This window comes from Serinus canaria, chromosome 5 (assembly GCF_022539315.1).
Source record: "Serinus canaria isolate serCan28SL12 chromosome 5, serCan2020, whole genome shotgun sequence".
NCBI lineage: Eukaryota > Metazoa > Chordata > Aves > Passeriformes > Fringillidae > Serinus > Serinus canaria.
The window spans coordinates 51,986,858-52,009,942 of NC_066319.1; positions in this window are offsets into that span (position 1 = coordinate 51,986,858).

Here is a 23,085-nt window from a genome sequence, read left to right on the forward strand (position 1 = left end):
TACAGTTGTGGAGGGGAGTTGGGTTAGCCTGGACATAGCATTAACCCCTCCAACCACAATAAGCAACACACAGTGAGAAATTTGTTTCCATTAGTCTTTTCCTGACTGAGATCTTTACTGCAGTTGTACAGACAGTACAGCAATGAAGCCCTTCAGGCTGTGGGTTCACATCTTACTGAAGGATCCAGGGTTGGTGTTCACACCTGCCCTGCAGCCTGCCTGGCTCACAGCACAATGCCTCCTTATGAGTAGCCTATGAAGGAAGGTGAAGTGGGGAAATTCTGCCTACGCACAGCTAGGCTCAAGCCAGTGTTTTCCTTCTCTTAGTTTTAATGAGCAACAAATTTTTTGCCCAGAAAAGAATCCAGCTCACAGCTCAGGATTTGGATAATTAATATGCCATTTAAAAAACATGTTTGCAGAGTCAACATTATGATTACAAAGAGAAAACAAGCAAACAGGGAATAACTTGACCCGGTTTTGTCACTTTCCCATTCTAGCCTGACAATTTGTCAATCAGGTGGAATTTCCTCCAGCGTCTTTGGTACATTGCTTCAGCAGAAGAAATAATGTGCAAATATAGTTACTACTTTCCCTCCCTTCTCACAATGATCTCTTTGTATTAAGCAACAGGCTTTTGCATAGATCAGGTACCAACCCCAGAGTGTCACAGGCTCTCTCTCTCTCATTTCTGAAATTATGCCCCTGTGTTTGAGCCCATTTAACCATTTCTATTTAGGAGAAGTTGGTCAGGGAAGCCTTGATCCTATGCCATTCAAGGAGGAAGACCTCTGCCAGGACTTCAAGGAGACCAGTATCTGCCTCAGCAACAGCCCTTCCTTTTGCTTCTTAAACATGCACATTCTTTGGAAAATTCTGTAAAATAATCAATTTCCTGAATTTTCAGTCTTCAGGGGAAGGCTTTATTGCAAACCCCAGGAAAGCTGCCAACCAATAACATTCAGCTAGAATGAAGCAGACTGATTGATACCAACAGGTCCTTAAAATTTCATCTCAGTCTTTGTCCCTCTTTGATTGCAAGTCCTCAGGGTCTGGGACCACCTCTCCTTGGGGAAGAGCATGACCAGTCCCCTGCAGAGCAGATGCCAGTGCTGGAAGAAGCTGTGGTCCAGCAGGATAATCCCCTTCTCTCATAAGTGTGCATTAACTAATCCCACAGTGTTCTACCCCCTAGTGCCCATGTCCCCATAGGACTAGAAGAAAATAGTCCAAGTCCAGCTCCTCCGTTGAGACCACTGCAGCTTGTGTAAGATGTAACCTGAATTTTCAGCTGAGTTCAGTCTCTGACATGCACACACATAAACTGCCTCTGTGCAAATACTTAGTAGACCTCTAGATTAAGAAAGTGAATATTAATTGATTGGAAGGAAGACTCACAGTCTTGTTAATGCATATCTGCTTTCAGTGTTAATGACTCATTAAAAAAAAGGCATACTGAGTTTTTTGGTTTTTAGTGATTTCTTTATTGTTTGCTGTGTGTTGTCCTTACCCTCCATCTTCCCCATTCTTACTGTGGTAGGACATAGTGTTCTCATATCCTCCATCTTGGGCTAGGGCAGCTTCCCATGCTTGGAAATTCAATTGAGGTGATGGAGTTTTAATTTGTGGACAAAACCAGCTGCATCTCTGGTGTTAGGTTGTGATATCGTGACACCTGTGGTTGTGCTGGTAATTTCCAAGAAGGACTATTAATAGCCACTTCATTGTCTTTGTTCTCTTAGGAGTCTCTGGTGGGTTTTCGTTTGCTTGTTTTTATAAAATCTTACCACTTTTGCTTTGTTTGCCTTAACTAAATGCTCAATATTATATCAGGTTATAACACTGATAGCACTGTATTCTAATTTTCCCAAAGTTACAAGGAAATAACTAATTTGTCTCTTAAGTAAATACTTTTCTATCTGACTGCACCTAACCCTTACCCTACTGTGTTGCCTAGAAATGAGCCCAGTGATAGACTATCCAGAGTATTCTTTCACGGTGCCAAAAAGACATCAAACATTTTGCAACCCATTTCCCATGACATTTCTATCTGAGAATCATGTACTCTATGTTGATGCTCTAAGATGTTTTTCCCCCACTCCCTTGCTTGAATTCAGAACTACCTAAAAATACCTAGGGAATGGTAGAAAGAAGCACATGAAGCCAATTTTAATCTGTCACTGATTCCCATGGGTGTTGCAAGGTGAGGGACAACTGTGGCATGAAGTATTAGGGATGAGAGAATCATCATCTTCCAGAGCAGATCCCAGAAACAAAACCATTTCCTTCTAAAAACCTTTAGTAAGGATTACTCTGAGTTAAAATGAACAATATAGTTACTTGTAAGGTGCTGGCTTTGTAAGTTGTGGGAAATTAAAGCCTATGCTCAATACAGGTGTTCCTGATCCCAAAAGCAAGTTCTCAGATGAGAATATTTGCACAGCAAGTACCAGAAGAGATACCTCTAAAACATTTAACAGCTTGTTGAGGCTTATCTCTGCTTTTGATGGGGTGTTTTCCTAATGAGTTCCTCTCACATCAATTAGCTACAAATCTGATGTTAAAAAAATAAATCCAAACTTTCTCTTGGCACACAGTTCCATGAGGGCTCTGTGGAGATTTCCATGATATTGAGGTCTACCAGCATTCAGAGGAGCTGGCTTAGTCATTCTTCCCATCTGCTCTACCTCTTCCTCCTTCCACTGCTCTACAAATGGTTCCTGGCTGGCTGCTCCCTGTCCCCATCTCCAAGCATCCTGTCTGGCTGCCCCGACCCCCTCCTGCTGTACCTATCCCTTGTGGCATCTTCCATGAGGAAGTTCAAGTAGTTTAGTGCTGAGATCAAAGAGCTGAAATAAATGAGCTGCTTTAAAACAGCCAGGGGAAAAGAAAAAGCAAAAGGAAGAATCCACCAAGGAAGTACCCATAGCAAGCAGCATAGCAAAAATAATTTGAAAAAACTTTGAGTTGAACGTTGCCCAAATCATGAGTTTGCTTTAAAAATTGTTAAACACAGGAACATTTTAGTTCTTTTTACTTCTTCTTTGACCATTAATGAATCTAGTTTTTAGCTCCTTTTTGCCAAGAGGGCCAGCAGGAACTTGGGCAGCTACAGCAAGCTGGAAGTTGAGGTTTGTGTGTAGCAATGGTGCTCCAGGATCCGAGGATGTCAGAAGAACAGTGGCTCCCCAATGGCTGATTGTGCAATACCAGGAGCCGAGGAGGCTGAGTTAGAGTCATCTGCCAGCACTGGCTCTTTGCAAGCCTGTGTTTTGTAGTGTTGTGAGTCCACAGATGAGTGTCTGAGAAATTCCCAAGGGTGATACTTACCCCAGGAGTTTCTTTGGAGCAGGAACAGGAAAAACTGCAGCTTGCCACAAAGTTAGCGGTGAGAGGCAGCATGGTCTGGAAATAGCAGCCTCCTACCCCTTTTCTCTCTCCCAAACTACGTGCTGTGTCTCATGCTGAAATGCCTCGGCTCCTCCACTTCGAGAGCCGTTTCATCTCTCTGCTTCCTGAGAGAGATCGACATCTTCTGTGGAGCACACGCTGCCGGGGAGAGGAAGGCAGCTTTGGCCTGCGGAGAGCAGAACTCAAGTACTGCGTGGGTGGCCGAAGACAAGAGCTTCTGAAACGAGGGAACAGAACAGATCTCTAATCTCCAGACTCTGACACATATCTCACTTCTCTCAGTTGCTTAGGAAAGAGATTTGCATCCAAAAAGAAGTGGGAGGTTTAAATAGGAGTTCATACATTTATCTTCTGCGGTCCATGCGGTGATTTACATTTTGCTAGTCCCATGGAATCCACAACACTTCATGAAGTGCCTTCATTACAAACGTGCAACCAGGGGAAACAAAGACTCTGTCCAAGTTCCTACCTGCAGTATCCAAAAGCTGAGCTGAGGTGCAGTCAGGGAAGCAAGGCTGTGGGGTGTCCCTGATGTAAGTGCTTGTTTTGGGTTGTACTGAGATGCTGAAGTCGTTGTCCCACCCTCAGTAGGGTATTGGGTATGGTCCTGCCTGTGGATGGCCCAGGCCACCTGCGTGGTTCTCAGCTATAGTTCCATCCTCCTAGGACTAACAAAAGACTGAGATATGGAGGAATTTGATCTACAGAAACATCTGGCCATGGAAAATGTCAACTGGCATTCCTTGCAGGGACATGCACCTTCTTGTCCCACGTGAGCAGCCCCTTCATGGCTTCATCCACCACTGCAACTGTAGCTGTGTCATGGAGTGCCCACTCCTCCACCTTGGATGAACTGACAGCCTGCTCTGCTGCAGCAGAGTGGCCTGAATAAGGGACCCTTTCTTCTTCTGGGTGGAAAAACCTCCTTTGACCTGTTTGTTTATTGGGACTTGCTGAGCGGGGTTTCCTGTGACCCATCAAAATTTTCCACTCTGCAAAATGCAAGCAGCAGACCATTGCTTCTCCCACCTCTCACCATTCTTATGCACTGCCTGTCCCACTTTTCTTTGTAATCAATAGCAGGGGTTTCTTTTTGTAGCACACACAAAGGCTCGAGTCCTTGAATGAAGAATAGTTTGCATTTATGCAGGGGTTGTGGTGGGATGAGGCAGGAGGTGGGGCTGGCAGCCCAAGGCTGAGCTCCGGGTTTGTTTGCGGAGGTGTCTGAGTCAGTGGGAGCCACGTGTGTGCTGTGATTGCACCCAGAGCTCCGTCCTGCTGGCATGAGGCTGAGCTGCAGAGCCACCTTGGGGGGGGTCCATCCAGCACAATTTAAGTACAGGGCTAGAAAAGCCCTTGGGATTGACCCACTGAAATAAAGAGGGGAGGTCTCCTGTTTCTTCCATGCCAGAAAAATGACAGGTTTGCAAATGGAGCTGTGGTTCAAGGCCAATTTCTGCCTCATATCTACACTTTGTTAGAAGGTGCACCTTCAATGTGGTATTGTTAGGCTGTTATCATAATATTTCCATGAATGCTCAGTGGGAAATGATTACTTTGGGAAGCCTGGGAAGGGAAGAGGGTGTCTTGCAGTCCCTGCTAATCTAGCAGCAGCCCTGGCATCCTGAGGTCAGGTCTCACTTTGCCACCCAGTTGTCTCCGGCTCTGGGGCAGCTCAGGGAGAAGGGATGATGTTCCAGAGTAGGAGGAATCTCTAAATAGAAGTGCCCTGATTTTGGAGGTGCTGCTGTCTGTGGGAGAAATGTTTGGGGCTCAGAGCCTCCGAAACATGCTCATTTATCAAGTGGGCTGCTAGGATTGCAGCCTGTGGCCCAGTTCCTGTTTCTGTTTTGCCCGATAAAGCACACTTGCTTTAAAAACAGCTACTTTGCAATTCATGGTGGATTTATCCCAAGGAGAGGACTCTGCTGCTGTGCCTGGTGGAGTCCTCTGTCCCCATGGAGAGCAGCCTCAGGAGAGACAGCCAGGCTGCGCTTCCCATACACTGCAGCTGACCAGAGCTGCTGCCCAATATCCTGCATCTGCTCTGACACCAGTTGCTCTCCCAGGGGTGGTGAGACCACCCCACTGGAACAGGCTGTGCCCTCAGGTTGTAGAAGCTCCAAAAATGCAGTTTGCTCCAGATGCTTTCCAACGTGGGAGAGAAGCCCAGAGAGCACCTTTCAGTGCCTGGGCTTGTGACCCATGCCACCAGCACAGGTGGAGACTCATCCCCTTGGGTGAGCTGAGGGCCCTGGGTCTGGGCAAAGAGGCCACCACAGAAGCATTCCTTGGTCTCACTAGTGAAAGCTTGGAACATCTCAGGACTTCCTTGCTTGATGCTATGACTCCTAAAGAAGAAAGACATGACCTGCTCATTGGAGTAATACCGAAATTAATTGCTCTTTGCTGGGAGGTACAGCCAGGCTCTGCAAGCCCAGACCAGGGGTGGCCAAGGCAGTACCACTGGTCTCTGAGACTTGGGGCTTGACTCGGTTCCTATTAATGACAGTACAGCTGTGTTGGTGCTCCAGCAGCCAGAGAGGAGGTTGGTTATCAAGATGAGGCAAAGGAGGGCAAGTTATTCTGGTAGCAGAAGATGGATGGGTTGGAAGAGAATGCATTGAGCAAATGGGCTCTAGGCTGGAAAGCAGCAAAAGTGGGTAAAAATAAGGGACAAAAGAGATAACCAGAAAAAGGCTTTACTTGGGTAATTTCCAGATGGTTTCCTTTGCAGTAAAAGCTCTTTGCATGGTCTCAGTAGCTGTGCCTTGTTTCTAAAAGATTAGGCAGTCTCACAGAAGGAAGAGGCTTAGTTTATGTTTCCTCTGTTGTCAGCCACAGAAGGTAATCACATCTATTAGGCAGGTGAAGTGAGTATTTTCTCTTCAGAGAGTAAATGCATTCTGGTAGTTCTGTACACAGGAAACGCAAAACTCTACAACAGTCTTGACTGGGAAGAAGATTTTCTGGTTTTAGGTATGGCTGTGTGACTGGGAGAAAGGATATTTTCCATGCTGTGGTCCTGAAGTGATTTTTTAAATTTTTATTAGAGGTTTCAAGTAGCTGAGCAGCAGGGGCTAACATCCCCTGTCCACCACTGTATGCACCATAGGACAGAGTTGCCCAAAACACCAGAGAGGGGCTTGGGTCAATTGAATACAGAAGTCCTTTGCTGAGACTGCAAAGCAATGGATGTGGGTTTAATTAATTCATAGTGTATGGGTCCTTGTATACCACTAACCAGTCAACTGAAGATAACTCTGAATAGGAAGTGGCCTGGCTTGGATTCCAACCAGTGACCATGTGGTGCCTGGTTCCTTATCTCTTACACCTTTTTGCCTCTCATTGGCAGTGTAATAATTACTCTGTGTAATAATTGTTCTTATTACAATCAGTCTTTTCTGAAGGAGACATTGAAGATAGACAAATTCAAGTTGAATTTTCATAGGTTTAATAGCAGCAGCTTTGTAATGGGTAGTGGGATAAAAATCTTCCCAGAGCATTGGATAGCATGGTATCAGATGCTCCCTTGTTTTTATAAGAGACAAACATTGAGTGTAGTCATGAATTTTTAAGGGACAAAACATTAAAGATGTTAAAACCCTGATGTTGGTTTGATCATTGGTTAGGAAGGAGAATTGCCAGACGAGAATTAAACCTTCTGGATTGAATCCTGGGAATAGAGAAGTGATTTCCTGCTTCCCTAATTTTCAATAAGCATGGCCTGTGGCACGAGAAGAAACTCCAGAATGCAATACACAATTTTCCCTCTGTCACTGTTTTTGAATAAAATCAATGTGCAGTTAATCCAGTGTAATAAATCTTGGTAGGAAGGCTTCCAGAGCAGGTAGATTTGTTTAATCATTTGGGCTGGAATCCAAACCACTGGAGGATATAAAATATATATACTAGTACCATTAACTTCACTGAAAACACCGTTTTCCCATCCAAGGAAATAGCTGTGGCTGGCATGAATATATATTTGGAAAGCTGTAGAGCTAAACAAATTTCTCAGAAAATCATCTCTGGCCTAGATACTGACTATATTTACACACTGTAACTCCTGACGCTCATCAGCTAAGGCTTTCTGACAGAGAAGTCATCAGAAATCAGTGATTCACTCTTTGAAATGGTGGGATCCTCACCCCTGCTCAGTAGGCTCCCTGTCTTGATACCAGTCAACATATTATCTTCAAATTGGAGTAGATCTTTCAAAAAATCACTTCCCCTGTGGCTTCCAAAAGAACTGTGCAGTAATGCAATGTTAATGGATCCTTCTTTGAGCATATGTTGTCTTCTTTGTGTATTGATCAGTAGAACTGTCTCTCACTAAACAAACTGATCCTGCCATATTAGGGAATATATTTTTTATTTTCCAATTTTCCAACTATCAATACAATTTCTATATGGGAGGATTTCAGAGTGTCCAAGTTTCAGCAGTTTTTGTGTAACTCACACTAAGGAGTAAGGTTTAGCATCACAAAGAGTCAGATTGTGAGGTGTTTCAGTTAGCTTTAGGTGGCTTTGGTACATTAAATAATTCAGAAGGTGCTCTATGAAGATCAAATCCCATCTCGCACAGAAAATGATTCAGACCTCCACAGTGGGACTTTCTGCAGCAAGCTTTCAGCAGAACTCTTTCACACCAGTGCCTGCCAGCGTTGTCCCTCTGGTCATCAGCTCTGACTCTGCTCTGTTGTCTCTTCCAGGCACTTCTAGGGTTTGACTGAGTCTGCACCACACTCCCTCAGCGGCGCAGACGCCTGCAGCAAGGACAGTTTTTGGAAGTGACACTGTTGATGTGATTGAAGGTAACGTGCTGTCTTCTGTCATTGCCCTGTACTTGCTGCTTATCCTCCACAGAGCCTCATGCTCTGGCTGGCTTCCCCTTTGCTGCCTGTCCTGGCTGGGGAGGTGAGTGCAGGATCAGGCTCAGTTCACTGCATGTTTGAGAATCCCCCAGACTGATCCCTGCTTCAGGTAACAGCTCTTCCTAACCATGGCTCAGCTTGTCCTATAAGATGTGTTTGTGCCCCTGTTGTTAAGGAAATACTCCTTGCATCACATGACCTGCCTATTTTCCATAAGTGCTGCACATTTTTGAGTCCTGAAGCTGGTCTGCATTCAGATACTGTTTTTTCCCCATGAATTTCACAGGTCAGTTTTGCCCTCTGTTCAAAACCTAAAATAAAAGTGTGTGCATTGTTTCTGAGGCCTTTCCCATGGGAGGTGGTTTAGCACTTGTCAGGCTAAATATTGCTCTGTATGTTACTGACCTTGTTAGTGCCACCACAAGCAGCAGAAAGTGATCTGTGCTTTTGCTCCATGCCCCTGGAAAAAGATCAGCATAGTGTGGTCCTGGGACTGTAGCACTTTAGCACTGCATTTAAAATAATCTTCTCTAAATGTTGTTTTCTCATAGAAATGCAAGAACAAATTTCACTTCCCCCCCCCCTCCCCCACTGGTATATTTGTGCTTAATTAAAACTAGGGGAAGTAATGTATCTCTTAATTCACTGACACGAGCATTTTAAGGTTCAGAGTAGATGACTCATCCACCAGAACAGAATTTATCCTTTGTTTGTAAATGCTATTTATTGCCTTGTTTTGCATCACTATGGCTACTGTATGTCATTGGTGATACCAGCATCTACCATACATAAAATGAATGCAAGACTGAATTGAAGAGCTGTAGTTCTTATAATTGTTTGAATCAGCCACTTTTCTGTTGTGTGTCAGTCAGTAGATCTCACGTAAAAGCAGCGCTAAAAGTGGCTTAATATTTTCCATCAATACTGGCTGAAAAGCAAAAAATTGTCCTGTGCGTAAATGTTAGCACAGTTTGAAAAGCCCTAAGCAGCACCACCAAGCCCATTGTTCAGATTGTATGGCTTTATAAACAACTCAGTGATGTCCTACAGGTGATTTTGAAGTTTCAGTGAACTGATTTGCAGTGACATTCTCAATTATTTTACATCGAGTTACATTTACTGTTAAAGAGCTCGTTAAGCTCGTTAGAAACATCATTGCTTTCACAGCCCGTATAGATTCTTCTGTTTTCCTTCACTGTTTCAAAGTGAAGACTGGGAATAATTAATCTATTCCAGTTAAAGCTTAATTATTTTGGCAATTGCATGGCCCCATGTTCTATTCTGAAACACATCAAGTACAATCACTTCTGCTGTCCTATTCAATCAAAGCCTTAAGTTGCACAGATTTTCTGAAATGGCCTGGGCTTCAACAGCTTGGGAGCTGATTCACTGAGGCATCTGCTGTAACACTGGCAGGACTGTCACCATTTTTCTAGCCCAAATCATTTGTCTTTGTCATTTACAAATAATCTGCAGGGTATATTGTGGTCTTAGGGAAGCACGGAGCCCATTATTGCTCAATAATAGAATTTCGTGAGGTCTTAACATCTTTGAGCTCGTATGACACATTTGACAGTACATGTGTGGATGTATATCTCTAATTTCCCATGGAATGAGGACAGAGAAATATTTAAACATTTGCAATGTATTGAATGGCTGCTAAAATAAACCAGCCAGCTATGAGTGACTGCAGGAGTCTGCTGCTGGCTAGCAGGGATCAACCCCCAGGACACAGCAGTGGAGCGAGGCTTTTCTGTGGTTGCCAAGACTAAGACTTCATAAATACTGACCCCACGCAAAGCCTCCAAGATTATTTCCATCTAGACACACACTTTCTCATTTCCTTTTCCCTGCAATCCAGGACAGCTGGGCTTAGGGTGCTGAACCCCAAAAAAGAAAGATGTTCATTTTAGACATGCTCAGAGTGGTGGGCCCAGTGCTCCTGCAGGCTCACGGCTGGCTCTGGCTAACACAGGATGTGAAAGCCCTACAAAGCAGCTCTTCCCAAAGACCTGGGCTGGGAGAGCATGGTCCTGCTGTTGCCTAGTGTGGTCATTCCCAGAGGGGCAGCAGGAGGGGTGAAAAGGCCCCTCTGGAAACAAGGAAGAGACTGGAGCCAGAGTGGAGAAAAAAGGCAGGAATGGAATGATCACCAGTGGTGATTCAGAGGGAGGAGATATCAGAGGGAGTGCTACTTTCCTTTTGGTCTAAGGGCACATCTCTGTTCTTTTGAATGCTGTCTAAGGTGTCAGGAACAGCTGGCAGAGCAGGGCCCACAGTCAGCACTGCTGGGAGGGGTCTCCCATTTCCAGGTTGCTGCTCCCTTGGTGCTGTTGTCCATAGGTGCCCAGTGGTATGACCTGCTGGATGCTGCAGGAATAAAAGCATGTGTCCGGAAAACCTATGTATTGTACTGATTGGGTGGTTTGTGCTGTCCCTGGGGAGTGGTACAGGTCCAAGCAAGGGCTGGGAGCTCAAAACCCTCTTCCTAGCAGGCAGAATCTGTCCATCTTCTACTGTGCAATGGCTCTGGGAGGATTCAAGCTGTGTAAGCTGCAGCGTGCTCAGATCAGGGGTTTCGTTCAGCCTTTTGCTGGATTTCAGAGCCTGGCTCTACTTTCCTGTTCTGTGCATGCACCAGGAAGTGTGTGAATTAATTCAGTGTTGGTTGGGTCCAAGGCTGACCCTTCAGAGCTTTTCCCTGTGCTGATGAATGTCTACAGACTTGGGTCCTGGTCCTCAGCTGAGCTCAAGTGTCCATGGTTCTGCCATGCTTTTTCTTAAATGTGATGCAGTGGGAGTGAAAGTCTCTGCACTATCATGCTGCTCCATGCTACAGCTAATAAAAGTCATTGTGAAGGGTTTTTTAGTAATTGTAAAATTTAGTTGTGTCCAGTAATTAGTAATGTAAGCCTGAAACAAGTTAACCTTAAGATGTTTTAGTTGGCATTTCTCAGAAGGTGCAGCAGTTACAAAGAAGGCTTTTGTGTGTGCAGCAGGACCAGAATTAATGGCAGCATTTAGTCGTGCCTGAAGGAGTGTTTGCTGTGGCAGGTGGCAGGGCAGCCTGATGGATGATGCCTTCATTCTGCATGCTGAAGGAGGCTCCAGCAGCCACCAACTACACTACCTGATGAATGCCAGCTAAAGAGACTGAAAGCCCCATTCCAAATCTCTCCAGGGCTGATGTATTAACATTTGAAATGAACATGGCCCCTTCAGCTCAGCATGGCTCTGTTTGCCCCTGCACGCTTAATATGCATTCTGGAGATTTCAGGCATCCTCAGATTTTTCAATGCAATGCTGTATTTATAAATGGCAAATGGAGGAAAATCCCAACCTGCAGCTGCCCGGTCCCTGGCTGGGCCGAGCTCTGCAGCGAGGACTCTGGCTCTGCTCTGGCTCTGGCTCTGGCTCTGGCTCTGGCTCTAGCTCTGCTCTGGCTCTGGCTCTGCTCTGGCTCTGGCTCTGGCTCTGGCTCTGGCTCTGCTCTGGCTCTAGCTCTGCTCTGGCTCTGGCTCTGGCTCTGGCTCTGCTCTGGCTCTGGCTCTGGCTCTGGCTCTGGCTCTGCTCTGGCTCTGGCTCTGCTCTGGCTCTGGCTCTGCTCTGGCTCTGGCTCTGGCTCTGGCTCTGGCGGTGGCTCTGGCTCTGGCTCTGCTCTGGCTCTGGCTCTGCTCTGGCTCTGGCTCTGGCTCTGGCTCTGCTCTGGCTCTGGCTCTGGCTCTGGCTCTGGCTCTGGCTCTGGCTCTGCTCTGGCTCTGGCTCTAGCTCTGCTCTGGCTCTGGCTCTGCCCTGGCTCTGCCCTGGCTCTGCCCTGGCCCTGGCTCTGGCTCTGCTCTGGTTCTGGCTCTGGCTCTGGAATGCTGCCATGCCCAGCAGAACCGGGCCAGCCCCACGGCCAGCACCACTGCCTGCAGTGCCAAGTGGAACAGGGTGATGCTCAATGGGCACATAGGCACCTTAGGTTCCTAAGTCCCTGATTTGAAGGAGATTTAGGTGCCACACAGTCCCTGATGCATTTGGAAGTCCCACGAACACCTCTCCAAACACTCAGGCAAGTAAAGACTGCTGAAAATCTGGTCCTTAGACACCAATACAGCTGGTGTGTCTGGAATTAACAGCATAAATAGAAGTGCTGGCTCATGACTAAATGGAAGAGACATCTGGAAGAGCAAATATTGAAAACATTATGAAGAATCAGAATAAGAATTTAATTCAAGGCTTATATTTCTACCAGTTACTTTTTTTGGTCAACAGATGCAATTTCTGAGCTCATCTATCAGTAATAAACTGATTGCTGATAACATTGGAGGACACCAGTTTCCAGATGATGCCTCTGGGACTCTGTGGGGGTCCTCTCTGCTGTTCCAGGGGCAGCTGGGGTCGATGCCCTGCTCAGCATCATAACATGCAGCAGCTACAGTTAGCCTGGAGGCCAAGGAAATATTTCTTTTGACAGTTCAGGAAGGACAGTGTAGCACAAGTATTTAACCAATATGAAAAGCCAATACTTTTTGTTAAATTAGCTGTGGGGCCAAAGCTCAGAGCTGAGGTGTCCCATTCTCTTTTAATGTTCCCAGCATGACAGAGGTGATGAACACCCGCGAGCCGGTGATGGAGGAATTTGCGCTCGGCCAGACTCCTGAGGAGGAAGGAGGCCCCTCAAGCCAGGTAACTTCAGCAGAACTGAGAAGTGTCCTGAGTTGTTTGACAAAAGTGATTTAAAGCAGCCAATAACTGTCCTTAGGGTAGGTGTTGAATTGCTGAGCACTGCTGCCAGAAGAACAAGCCCTGCAATACGTGTTTGATCCTACTTAGGTTCTGTTATTAAAAGTTAAGAGTTGGGCTGAAGTGTTTAGTGGGGTGCCAGGTCTGCAGGGCACAGGGACAGCAATGCCCAGATCCTGCAGGGATGCAGGCACAGAGGCTGTTTGTCAGCAGGAGTTCAGATCTGAGCAACTACTGTGCGATGGAGGCATCCAGCCAATACTGTGCCATGCTTTTATACAGCCACCCTTGAAATGAACTGAGTTTCTTTAGGCTCAGAGGGAGCTCCCTTTTTAGAACAGAGACCATTTGAAATGATTGGCTGATTCACAGAAATGGCTGTGGCATCACAGCAGCACCACTGGTCAGGGCCATTTGCTGGCAGGTGCAGGAGCATTTTCTGTCCCCAGGCAGTTCCACACACCCACTCAAGCACCCACCCATGCTGCTCATTGCAGCAGGAGGGATCACGATGTCCCAAGCCCCCCTTGTGGCAGCGCCCACATCACAGTTTGTGCTCTGTGCTTGTGCTCATGACTCTGTGTCACTACCAGGGACAAACTGCATAATGTGTCCTGGTGGACCTGAGCTGCCTCTCAACACAGTGTGTAACGTTGGAAGCAGACTCAGAGTGCTACTGCAGGAGAAGCCTCTTGCAGGTGAAAATCTGGCATTTGGAAGCCAGGGAAGTCAGAACAGAAAATTGCAAATTCCTTTTGGATCACTTGTTCATGTGGTGAAAGGCTTTGTGTATTTAAAGAGCACATGGGCTTTGCTGTGCCTCAGAGGTGCACAGGATGGATGCTGCTCACTCAAGGAGCATATTTTCAATATTCTTTTTCTCCTTCACCAAGTTCCAGGTTTTCAGTGTTGTATTAGTGTATTCTGCCCAAACTCTGTCCCAGCCCTGACTTCACCTGTCTATGCAGGGCTGTTCTATGGTGTCTCTGATCATATGCTCCAGAGTTTTCCCCCAGCTCTTTTACCTTTCCCCTCTGGGAGAAGGTGTTACCACCCACATTTTAGTGATAGCCAACTGAGGCAAAAAAAAAAAAAAAAAAAAAAAAATCAAACCAAAATGAGATGTAGCATAAACTCAGTGACTCAGTGGGAAAACTAGGTTCCTTCCAGCAACTTCCAAGCACTCTGTCCAGGAGACCAGTCCTTCTCTTCCTGCAGTCTCCTGCCCACTCATCACACACTCCAGCTTCTGCAGAAAAACACAGCAAGGCCCAACAGGCAGCTCTGCTTCCTGCCAGTCCTGACTCATTCCTGGAGGGACATGGTAAATACTGGGCTCTGGTGGAAAAAAAAATTATGTGGTTGATGTGAGAAAAGACCATATGAGAATGACACAAACAAAAATAGTCACAGCTGAGGCCACACAGGTGCATTTCCTAAATTTTCTTGCAGCTGTAATAATCATTTCTCAGTCCATTTTTAGATCTCTCCATGTCATTTCCTTGGGCTTCAGAAAGCAAATGAAAAAGCAGAATTTTTGTTGTCTTGCTTCGCCCATCTAGGGGTTGCCAGCAGGCTTGGGGATGGGGTGGCTGGGGTGGCCTCTGCCACCCCAGCAGGTTGCACTATAGCTGAGGAAGTGGTCACTGTCACCTGCCTGTGCAGCCATGGGAGAAAATGCAGCAATTTGCTCACAATTTATGGCTACCTCCTGCCAGCTGAGCCGCGAGGCTGAGGGAGCTGGGCTCCACTGTGGGTCTGCAGAGGAGGGCACTGCTGCTCAGCAGGTCTGTGGATCTGTCCTGCCCAAGGAGACCTTGTCTCATATTTGGTTTCCAGTCAAGACAGCTGCCATGGAAATGTCCTTCCAAATTATGAACAGCTCAGGAGAAGTCTGTGTCATGGGAAGCTGGGCAGCCCTTCTGACAGGCAGCACGAGCAGCATTGCTTGGTCAGGATGAGTTATAAACTGTAGGTGCAGCTCAGGGTGGCATCAGAAATGTTTGCCTTCGGTGATTCACGTGGTCTAATTGTACTGAAGGTGCTTTCTCACAAAAGAAAAATTCCTAATTGTGTCTCATAACACTAATATGCAACATTTCTCACCTTTGTATAAATAGCAGAGACCCTGGTTCAGTGGTGAACATGTTGCAGATGAGTGGGGAGGTTCCCACCAGCCCAGAGCAAACCTGTGGCAACCTCTGAAGTTAAACTGGGATAATTCTTGCTCCCAAGTCCTGGTTCAGTCCCTTCACATGCACCTTGATTTTATTGTTAGAAATGAAACACAATGAAATAAAATAAAAATAAAACTCAGCTAGCATGGAGAGATTTGTAGCTTATTAGTGCAGGTATATGGAAGTGGGAGGATCCAGGAGAAAAGGTTTCAGTGAAGCAACCACAGAGTTTCTTACGGTAATGTCCTGGAGGAGCTGGAATGATTTTTCCTCAAAAAAACCCCAAAACAATCCACCAGAAAAAAAGCGATTCAAAACAAAGTATCCTGAGAGATTTAAGTGATCCAGCTATGTTGAAAACAGGAAAGCACTTTTGTGTGTTACAATATCCTTCACTAAAACCCCGAGTTCAGCTTCAAGCTCTAACCACTGTGGAGTGTTTGATGTGCAGCTTCAATGTGACAAATGAAAATAAATAGCTGGCACGGTCCTGTGTAAAGATGTTCTCTGGGGCTACCTGTTTTGCATGAATGCATGATAAAATAGTGTTCCACATTGCAGAAAACAGCTCTGCACAGTGGTGGCTTCCTAAACTATCACTGCAAGAAAACATGAATATCATATCAGAGCAAAAGGACAGCAGCCAGAAGGGCTGCAGCAGCCATTTAGCTTAGCCTTACAGCAACGACCTTGGTGTCCCAAAACCCCACCAGAACTGAAACACAAGTGTGTGGCAGCATGACAGATTTTTCTCTCCCAAGTCTCCATTTTCACTGTTCATGTGGGATCACACGAGTTAAGGCAATGATCTCCTCAACACACCGGCAAGCAAAGTGGGTTCTTTGCTCAGGAAGGGACAGCAGGTGCAGGAGGGAGTGTGCTGAGACCTACAGCCTCTCTGCACCATGCTTGGCCAGCAAAGTGGGTTCAGCTGGTTTTGAAATCCTCCCTGTGCAGGGCTGTGCACCTGCACCAATTGGAACAGGATTTTAAATGGACATGTGAGTGCATGTCAAACTTAGAAAGGACATACTCTGCTTGCTCTGAATATACATCCCTGCACAAAGCTTTGATGTGCATCCCCCAAATGTCTCCCCAGGCCTTCCCAGACTCCCGTGAGAAGTACCCCAAGCTGTCCAAAAGGCTGCCTTCCATTGTGGTGGAGCCCACCGAGTCCGGGGAGGTGGAGAGTGGGGAGCTGCGCTGGCCTCCTGAGGACCTCAAGTCTGCGGAGGACAAAGGTCTTCATGGTGACCAAAGAGTCTGTGTCCAGCAACAGCAGCAGCAGATGGATCTGGAAGGTCTGAATGAGTAATTTTCATCTTTGTTCCCCATAGGAAAAGAGCTGTTTCAGACAGTGCTGTGCACTGAAGTTAACAATGAGACAAATGAAGGTACCCAGAAAACATCTGCGCTAGAGAAGTCCTCTGGACTGAAAATGTTGTTGTAGATTTTGAGCAGTGGTGTTTTCATCTGCATCACTCTCTTGGACAACAGGCAGCCAGTGCACTGCATGTTAGCAGGTCACTCTGGGGAGCAGTAATCCTGGTCAGTAGCATGTATCTATCCCTTTCTCCTAGCCTAGAAGTGAAATGTTTGACAGCTGCACTTTTTCAAAGCATCCTGGTGTCCCAGGAGTGTGTCAGTGCAGCAGGAACTCACAAATATGTACCCCTGGCTAGTAGTGTCACTGTGGAGTAAATACAGGTAAAGGTAAGACCTTGTCTAAGTGCAGCTTGACCAGGAAGTGCTCCAGTGAGAAACTGGCCTATTTATTTCCTTTTTTTTTTCATCTCAGTGCTGTCCTTTTCTCTTATAGAGTGTCCTGGTTTCCATTTCAGTGCACCAGCATTTGCCACCCGAACGCCCAGACACAGCAGCCAGGACATGGTGCAAGATGCACCTTCCCTTCCCTTCCAAGGGGTGATGACAAAAGGTCTTGAAGTGTAAAATCACCTGCCATTGCAGTTGGCATTTCTGGGTGGTGACAACTACAGGGTTTGATCACTCAAGAGTAAATACGAGCCAAATCTATTTCCTGACTTTCAGGTTGTATATTGTGGTTTCTCTGTTGGTTCTGTGCCTTGATTTAGACTCATTATGTCTTCAGGCCTGACAGCTTAAGCAGATTTCCAAGACTGGGTGGCCTTCCCATGAGAGTGGCTGTCCATAGGGGTCACCTCATCACATCAATATCTTACCTGAGGTCTCAGGCTCCCTGCAAAGTCAGACAGTGATGCACTCAGAATTCCTCACTCCAGGGTTAACTACTGGTTTGCAAGCAGGGAAGATTTCTTAGGTCTGATCACCCTAACAGATTAACTGCCAGATAGATCAGGTAACCAAACAAAGGCTGCACCAATATGGGGAAATAAATGCTGATGAGCTGTTTCTTTGCAGATACTTTAGCACACCCAGCTCAAGACGTGGAAGACAGTACAGATACTCTGGAAAGCAGAACTGAAGAGAATGAGTAGGAACTCCATGGCCTCAGAAGTGAAACTTCTTTGTGAATGTTGTTGGAAAGCTAACACACTCTGAAGACATGTCAAAGTAATCTGTATTTAAATCTGCAAGGGTTTTATTTAGTTAGTACCTGGTAAGAAGCATTTGGGCTTTAGAACTGTTCTTCTAACATTTTGATTTTCAGGCTGGGATTCATATTATTTGTTTAATTTCCCCTTGGGAAACAATGGGATGTGTTAGGAAATACAAGGCTGTCAAGGAAAAGATGCTCCTAATTTTAATTAGTGCATTTCATTGGTTTTATCTTTTTCAAGAAAGGCTGCTTTCAGGCTTCAACATCAGGACAAAGGGGCTGTGTTTCTACAGGAAGAATGTCTTAAATCTAAAAACTTTCTTTTTTTAGCCATTTCAAACTAGCACTGTGATATTACGGACAATAGATGTAATATAACATCACCAGTTGATTTTGTAACTTTTGTATAGAGACGCAAGGGCAAGGTTTGCCTCCAAGGTTTGCCCTGGGGCAGCCCAGAGCAGTTCTCTCCCTTTGGCTAACCTGTGCATATTTGGACGAACCAGCCTTTCCTTAGCTGCCTTTTCAGCAAGGCTGATGCCTTTTGGAAGCGCTTTCTCGCTGTACCTTAGTTGGTTGATGAGCTGGTCGCTGGTGTTTGTGGCTGAGGCTGTCTGTGGTGGGCTTGGTGGGGTGGATCATGCTGTTCGTGTGCTCTTCAGGCCAGGTCCAGCCGTGGTGTGGTGTGCACTTCTCACCCCTAAAGCTGGTGAGATGGCTCCTGCTTCCCCCAGGGCTGGCTTTGTCCCACCTCATTAACAGATTGTTGTGACATTACTCCTTTGGTATGTTTGGTGTATAATGTAGGTGCAGGGGCACAACTGCTCCTTCCTTGCCCTGAGCAGGGTGGTGGTAGGGGGTAGATGGCAGGAGCTCCACAGCACATCCCAAACCTGTGCTCCGTTTTGCCTGGCTCCAGGTTTCCCCTGAGCCACTTGCAGTAGGAGGGGCATGGTGGAAGGACAAATACCTGCCTCCCTCCTGGCCAGGCTGGCACTGCTGGCAGGAACACGTGTGCCAAGGGGTGCCCTCCTCACCTGTGGCATGGCCCCCTCAGCTTTGGTGGCACCGTCACCTCCTGGAGCCCAGAGCTCATGGTGGGACAAGCTGTCTCTGGACACCTCTGCCCTCCAGTGGATTTTCCCTGGGAATTTGGGGGTCATTTTGACAGGAGTGAATCCCTTCCTGCACAGGGACCTCCCAGAGACTCCCTCCACTGTCCCAGGAGAAGCACCAGTCTCAGTCCGGAACACGACCCGTTGGATGGGCTGGTGGGGGTGGATACTGCCTGTACTCAGAGGGGTTTGATTGGAAGCTGCAAAGATGGCTTTTTCCATCTCTGCAGGGCTGGATGGGGTCTGTACTTCCAATTAATGTTGCATCCAGAAGAAGCTGCTTGCTATAGGTGGAATGAAATAATAGGATTTCTTCCAGCATTAACTCCTAAGTTGACTTCCAAGTGCTTTCTTTTTCCAGTAATAATTTTCACTAAAAACAACTTTTAATTGTGTGATGGTTGATAAAATTTACTGGCCAGATGTATTAATAAGTTTTTACCTTCTTAGCAACCAAATTTAATATATTTACTTACAAAGAATTCTGTGCAATGAATGTTTATTACAAAGGAAAGAGACTATTTTACTTCAAAGCAACATTAATTTATGTACAAAACTATAGCTCATTATTTGGGGTGTTTGGGATCTAGGACCCTTTTTATAAGCAGTGTAGTACAGTATAATGTGATACTTAAGTTAAACTTTGCTCTCTCAATCTATATAACCATCTGTTTTGCCTTCTTGATGTAGACTTTCTTGCCTACACTGTTAGAATTACTTTGTTGGGTGAGTGGGATTCTGGTCAGAGCACCAAATTTCACCAGAGTAACTGAAGGTTTCAAGAGCACTTCCTAAATCTGGCTGCTATCCCTGTCACCCCCCCTCACTGGTGACAGTTTTCTGATAAAGCCAACGAAGCCAAGAAAGCTGGAGCTCCGTGTTGGCACAGGAGCAGTGAGGAGAGGGGGTCCCAACTCGGACCCACCGTGGCAGGAGGAGAGCTGTGCTGGTGAGGCAGCCAGGCTGATGGGAGGTGCTCTTTAAATGCTGCTTTTGCATCAACTGTCAAGAAGTTTTACAAAGCTCTGGGGAGAAAATAACAGCAGTGACGACATATTTTTAGCTGTGTGATTTCCTTCCAATCTGCATCTGCCCAGCTCTGTGAGGAATGACGTTAGATGTATCACTTAATTTGCTTTTTGCTTTATAAAAGGAAAACCAGTTGTTTGAAACACTTCCCCCAATTTTCTGTGCTCTCTATCTGCTTTCAGACGCTCCCTCCCTTCCTGCTCTGGATGGCCCTTATCCTATTTCCACCTGAGGTCAATGGCACTTCCCTAAATATGTTTCCCAAAGAAACAGCTAAATTCTACATACACCCTGAAAAAATGCCACGCAAGCACTGCTACTTTTTTTCATCCTTGTACTTTAAGCTGCAGCTGGTATAGAAATCCCAGATTTCCCTCTTCCAGCCTAATTACTCTTCTCTTTCCCCTCCTTTGCTCCCCTGAAGTGTTTTACCTGGAGCAAATGGTTGCTTATAACTAAATCTTTCTCCTAAAGCTGTGTGGCCTCAGTTTAAGAACCGTGCAAAGCCAAACTCCTCCTCCCATTTTTATTTTTCTGACCATGGGCCAGAGGCCCTAAAACAGGAAAGCAAGATAGAGAGAAAATTGTTTTATACAAACAAACCCTATTTATTCAACTTGCAGGTCTATGAATGTCCACTTACTTTGTCTGTGTGCAAGTGTTGTCTCTAATAAACTCAATAGTTGTTTTGTATTTTTTTCTGGATTAAAAGCTTTGTAGAAACTAAAAATAAGAAAAAGACATTCAGTCATATTTTTCTAGTCTAGCTTGTAGAATATTTAATGTAGTGCAGAAAGGAAGTTTTATGGAGTAAGACATTGTTGAACTTTGCTCTATTTCATTTCTTTCTAATTTTGTAAAATGCCACCTGTACATAATACTAATGTATGTCCTGTAGATGTATTACACCATTTAGCCTATTAAATGCCTATACTGAACTGATTGGAAGAAGCAGTGTATCCATAGTGTCTTTGTTTAAACATGGAAAGGGTTAGAGGTGGTGGTGCACGTCCTACCACTAATACAGGGATGAAGCCCACTCTAGGGCTGCCTTTGCTCCATGGCATGCAAATCCTCACCCAGGCCCTCCAAACCACATGCTCCTGCACAGACAAATTCAGATTTACATCAGGGACAGCTGCCATAGCCATCTCTTCTTCGACCCCTTCCTTGACCAGGCAGCTCAGCACTCCCTGCTCCTGTTTGAGGATTTGCTCTTTGCCCTACTCACCCTGCAGGTGCCCTGCCTCGCTGTGCCACCAGTGAGCCATTGGCTCATCTTCATTCACCTTTCTATGCTATGCACATTTTTAATGTTTTCTGGAAAGGCAATTGTGGAGCCCAGCAGGAACTCACATTACTGAAACCTACACCCTGTGCAAAGAGAGCAGGGTCATGTAGCAGAGAAGATGAGAGGCAGAGATAAGTCTGCCAGTGAACAACCAATTTTTTCCCAAAACCTCAAATTGCCAGAAAACAAAGGATCAGATAACTGGAGGGTGAAGCTGTGTCTTACTTACCCAGCTCAGCAGCTGCTGCTGCTCTCTGAGATGGGAAAATCCATGGCTCCAGGTCAAAGCCAGTTCCCTGCCACTGCAGGGCTGTGCCTGCTGGGCAGTGGTTGCGTGGCCAGGGGAATTTGCTGTATCCCAGGCTGGGGCAGTGAGCCAGCTTTGGCACTGCTTGCACACCTGATGCTTAGTGTCACTCAGCACTGGAATTTCCATGCACCATGCATGGAAAATCTCATGTCCAGGCATACATTACTGTGAGGGTGGGATGGCAGAGGGACTGACACTGCTGTCTGCTCACCTCCCTAGGAGCTGTCCCTTCCATCTGGGCTCTTGCATCAGGTGCTACCTGAGGGCTCCAGGGGATGCAATTTCACCTGCTGCTGATTTTATGTTGCTGTGAGATCTGTGCAGAGTCCTGGCTGTTTTCTTTCCTTAAACCTGAAGGCAGGGGGAGTGTATCAGTAGTGAACTAAAGAGGATGAGTGTGGGAACTGTTGTCTTTCTTCTAACATTTGTATTTTAAATTTGTATCCACAGGATCTGCAGGTTATCCCATTGACTTGAGACATTTCCATTTATTTTTAATCAGACATCTGCTTAGTCTTTTCCTTTTAGATTTGTTCTGCTTGACACTCCTGTCTAAATAAGCAAATAACCTTTTCAGTGGAATTAGATTTTTAAATGACTAGTAAGAGGCAAAAACTGACTTTTAAAATCATGTTAAATTGAAAAATGCAACATCTAAATTAAAAAAAGCTTAATTTGTGTTTTGACCATATTTTTTTCTATTTCTTTATTTTTAAAAATTCCAGTATTTTTGTGAAACCTTTTAGGAGAAAAGTGATGCCTGACAGCCTCAGAGTGCCACGACTCCCATAGCAAACTGCACATCCCTCACTTCCATGTTATAAAAGCTTGCGTCCTATGTACTGCTTCCACCACAAATTAGAGCAAGACACCCTTCTTCCCTCTGTCTTTTAAAACACAAGGCTTCCATTCCAGAGACACTAACTTTCCATGGTTTAAATTCACTCAGTTCTGGAAAATTAGGATTTTAACAATTTTTTTTGTTGTTTTCCCTCTTAAAAAAAAAAAAGAGAGAGAGAGAATAATAAATTTTAAACATTAAAAAGTTTCAGTTTTCCTCTAAGAACACTGGTAAAATATTTTCCTTCATTTTCTCCAATATTTCTGCTATTAAGAACCCAAAAACTTCACATCTAACCTTAGCAGACCTCCCTCCCAGAGACCCTCCCTGAGTCTGGTGGGCAGGAGTGGGGGAGCAGGGGTCTGCAGGGAGGTAGGGACATGGACCAGGGGCTCACACTCAGCTTTCAGACCCCAGACCTTACAACAGAAAGGCCAAGTGCAATACAACAGCCAAGGATCATTTCATCCTGCCTGAGGATTTGTGCCCACACACCAAAGAAAATCTCTTTAAAATGCCCACGATTGCAGTGAGTCCAGCCATTAAATGGATGTTTGCAATCAAGCCAGCATTCAGCTTCAGCGTGGTTCCTGGAGTGTGACAAATTCTCTTTATGAATTAGTCATTTAATTTGTGAAACATAGGTTGGATATTGTCACATACCCACGTGTCCTCCATAGCCCTGACAGCTGTACCCCCACGCATCACTGTTCAGGAGGCGATGAAGCCATGAAAACCCTTGGGACTGGGATCCTGTTGGGACAAACAGC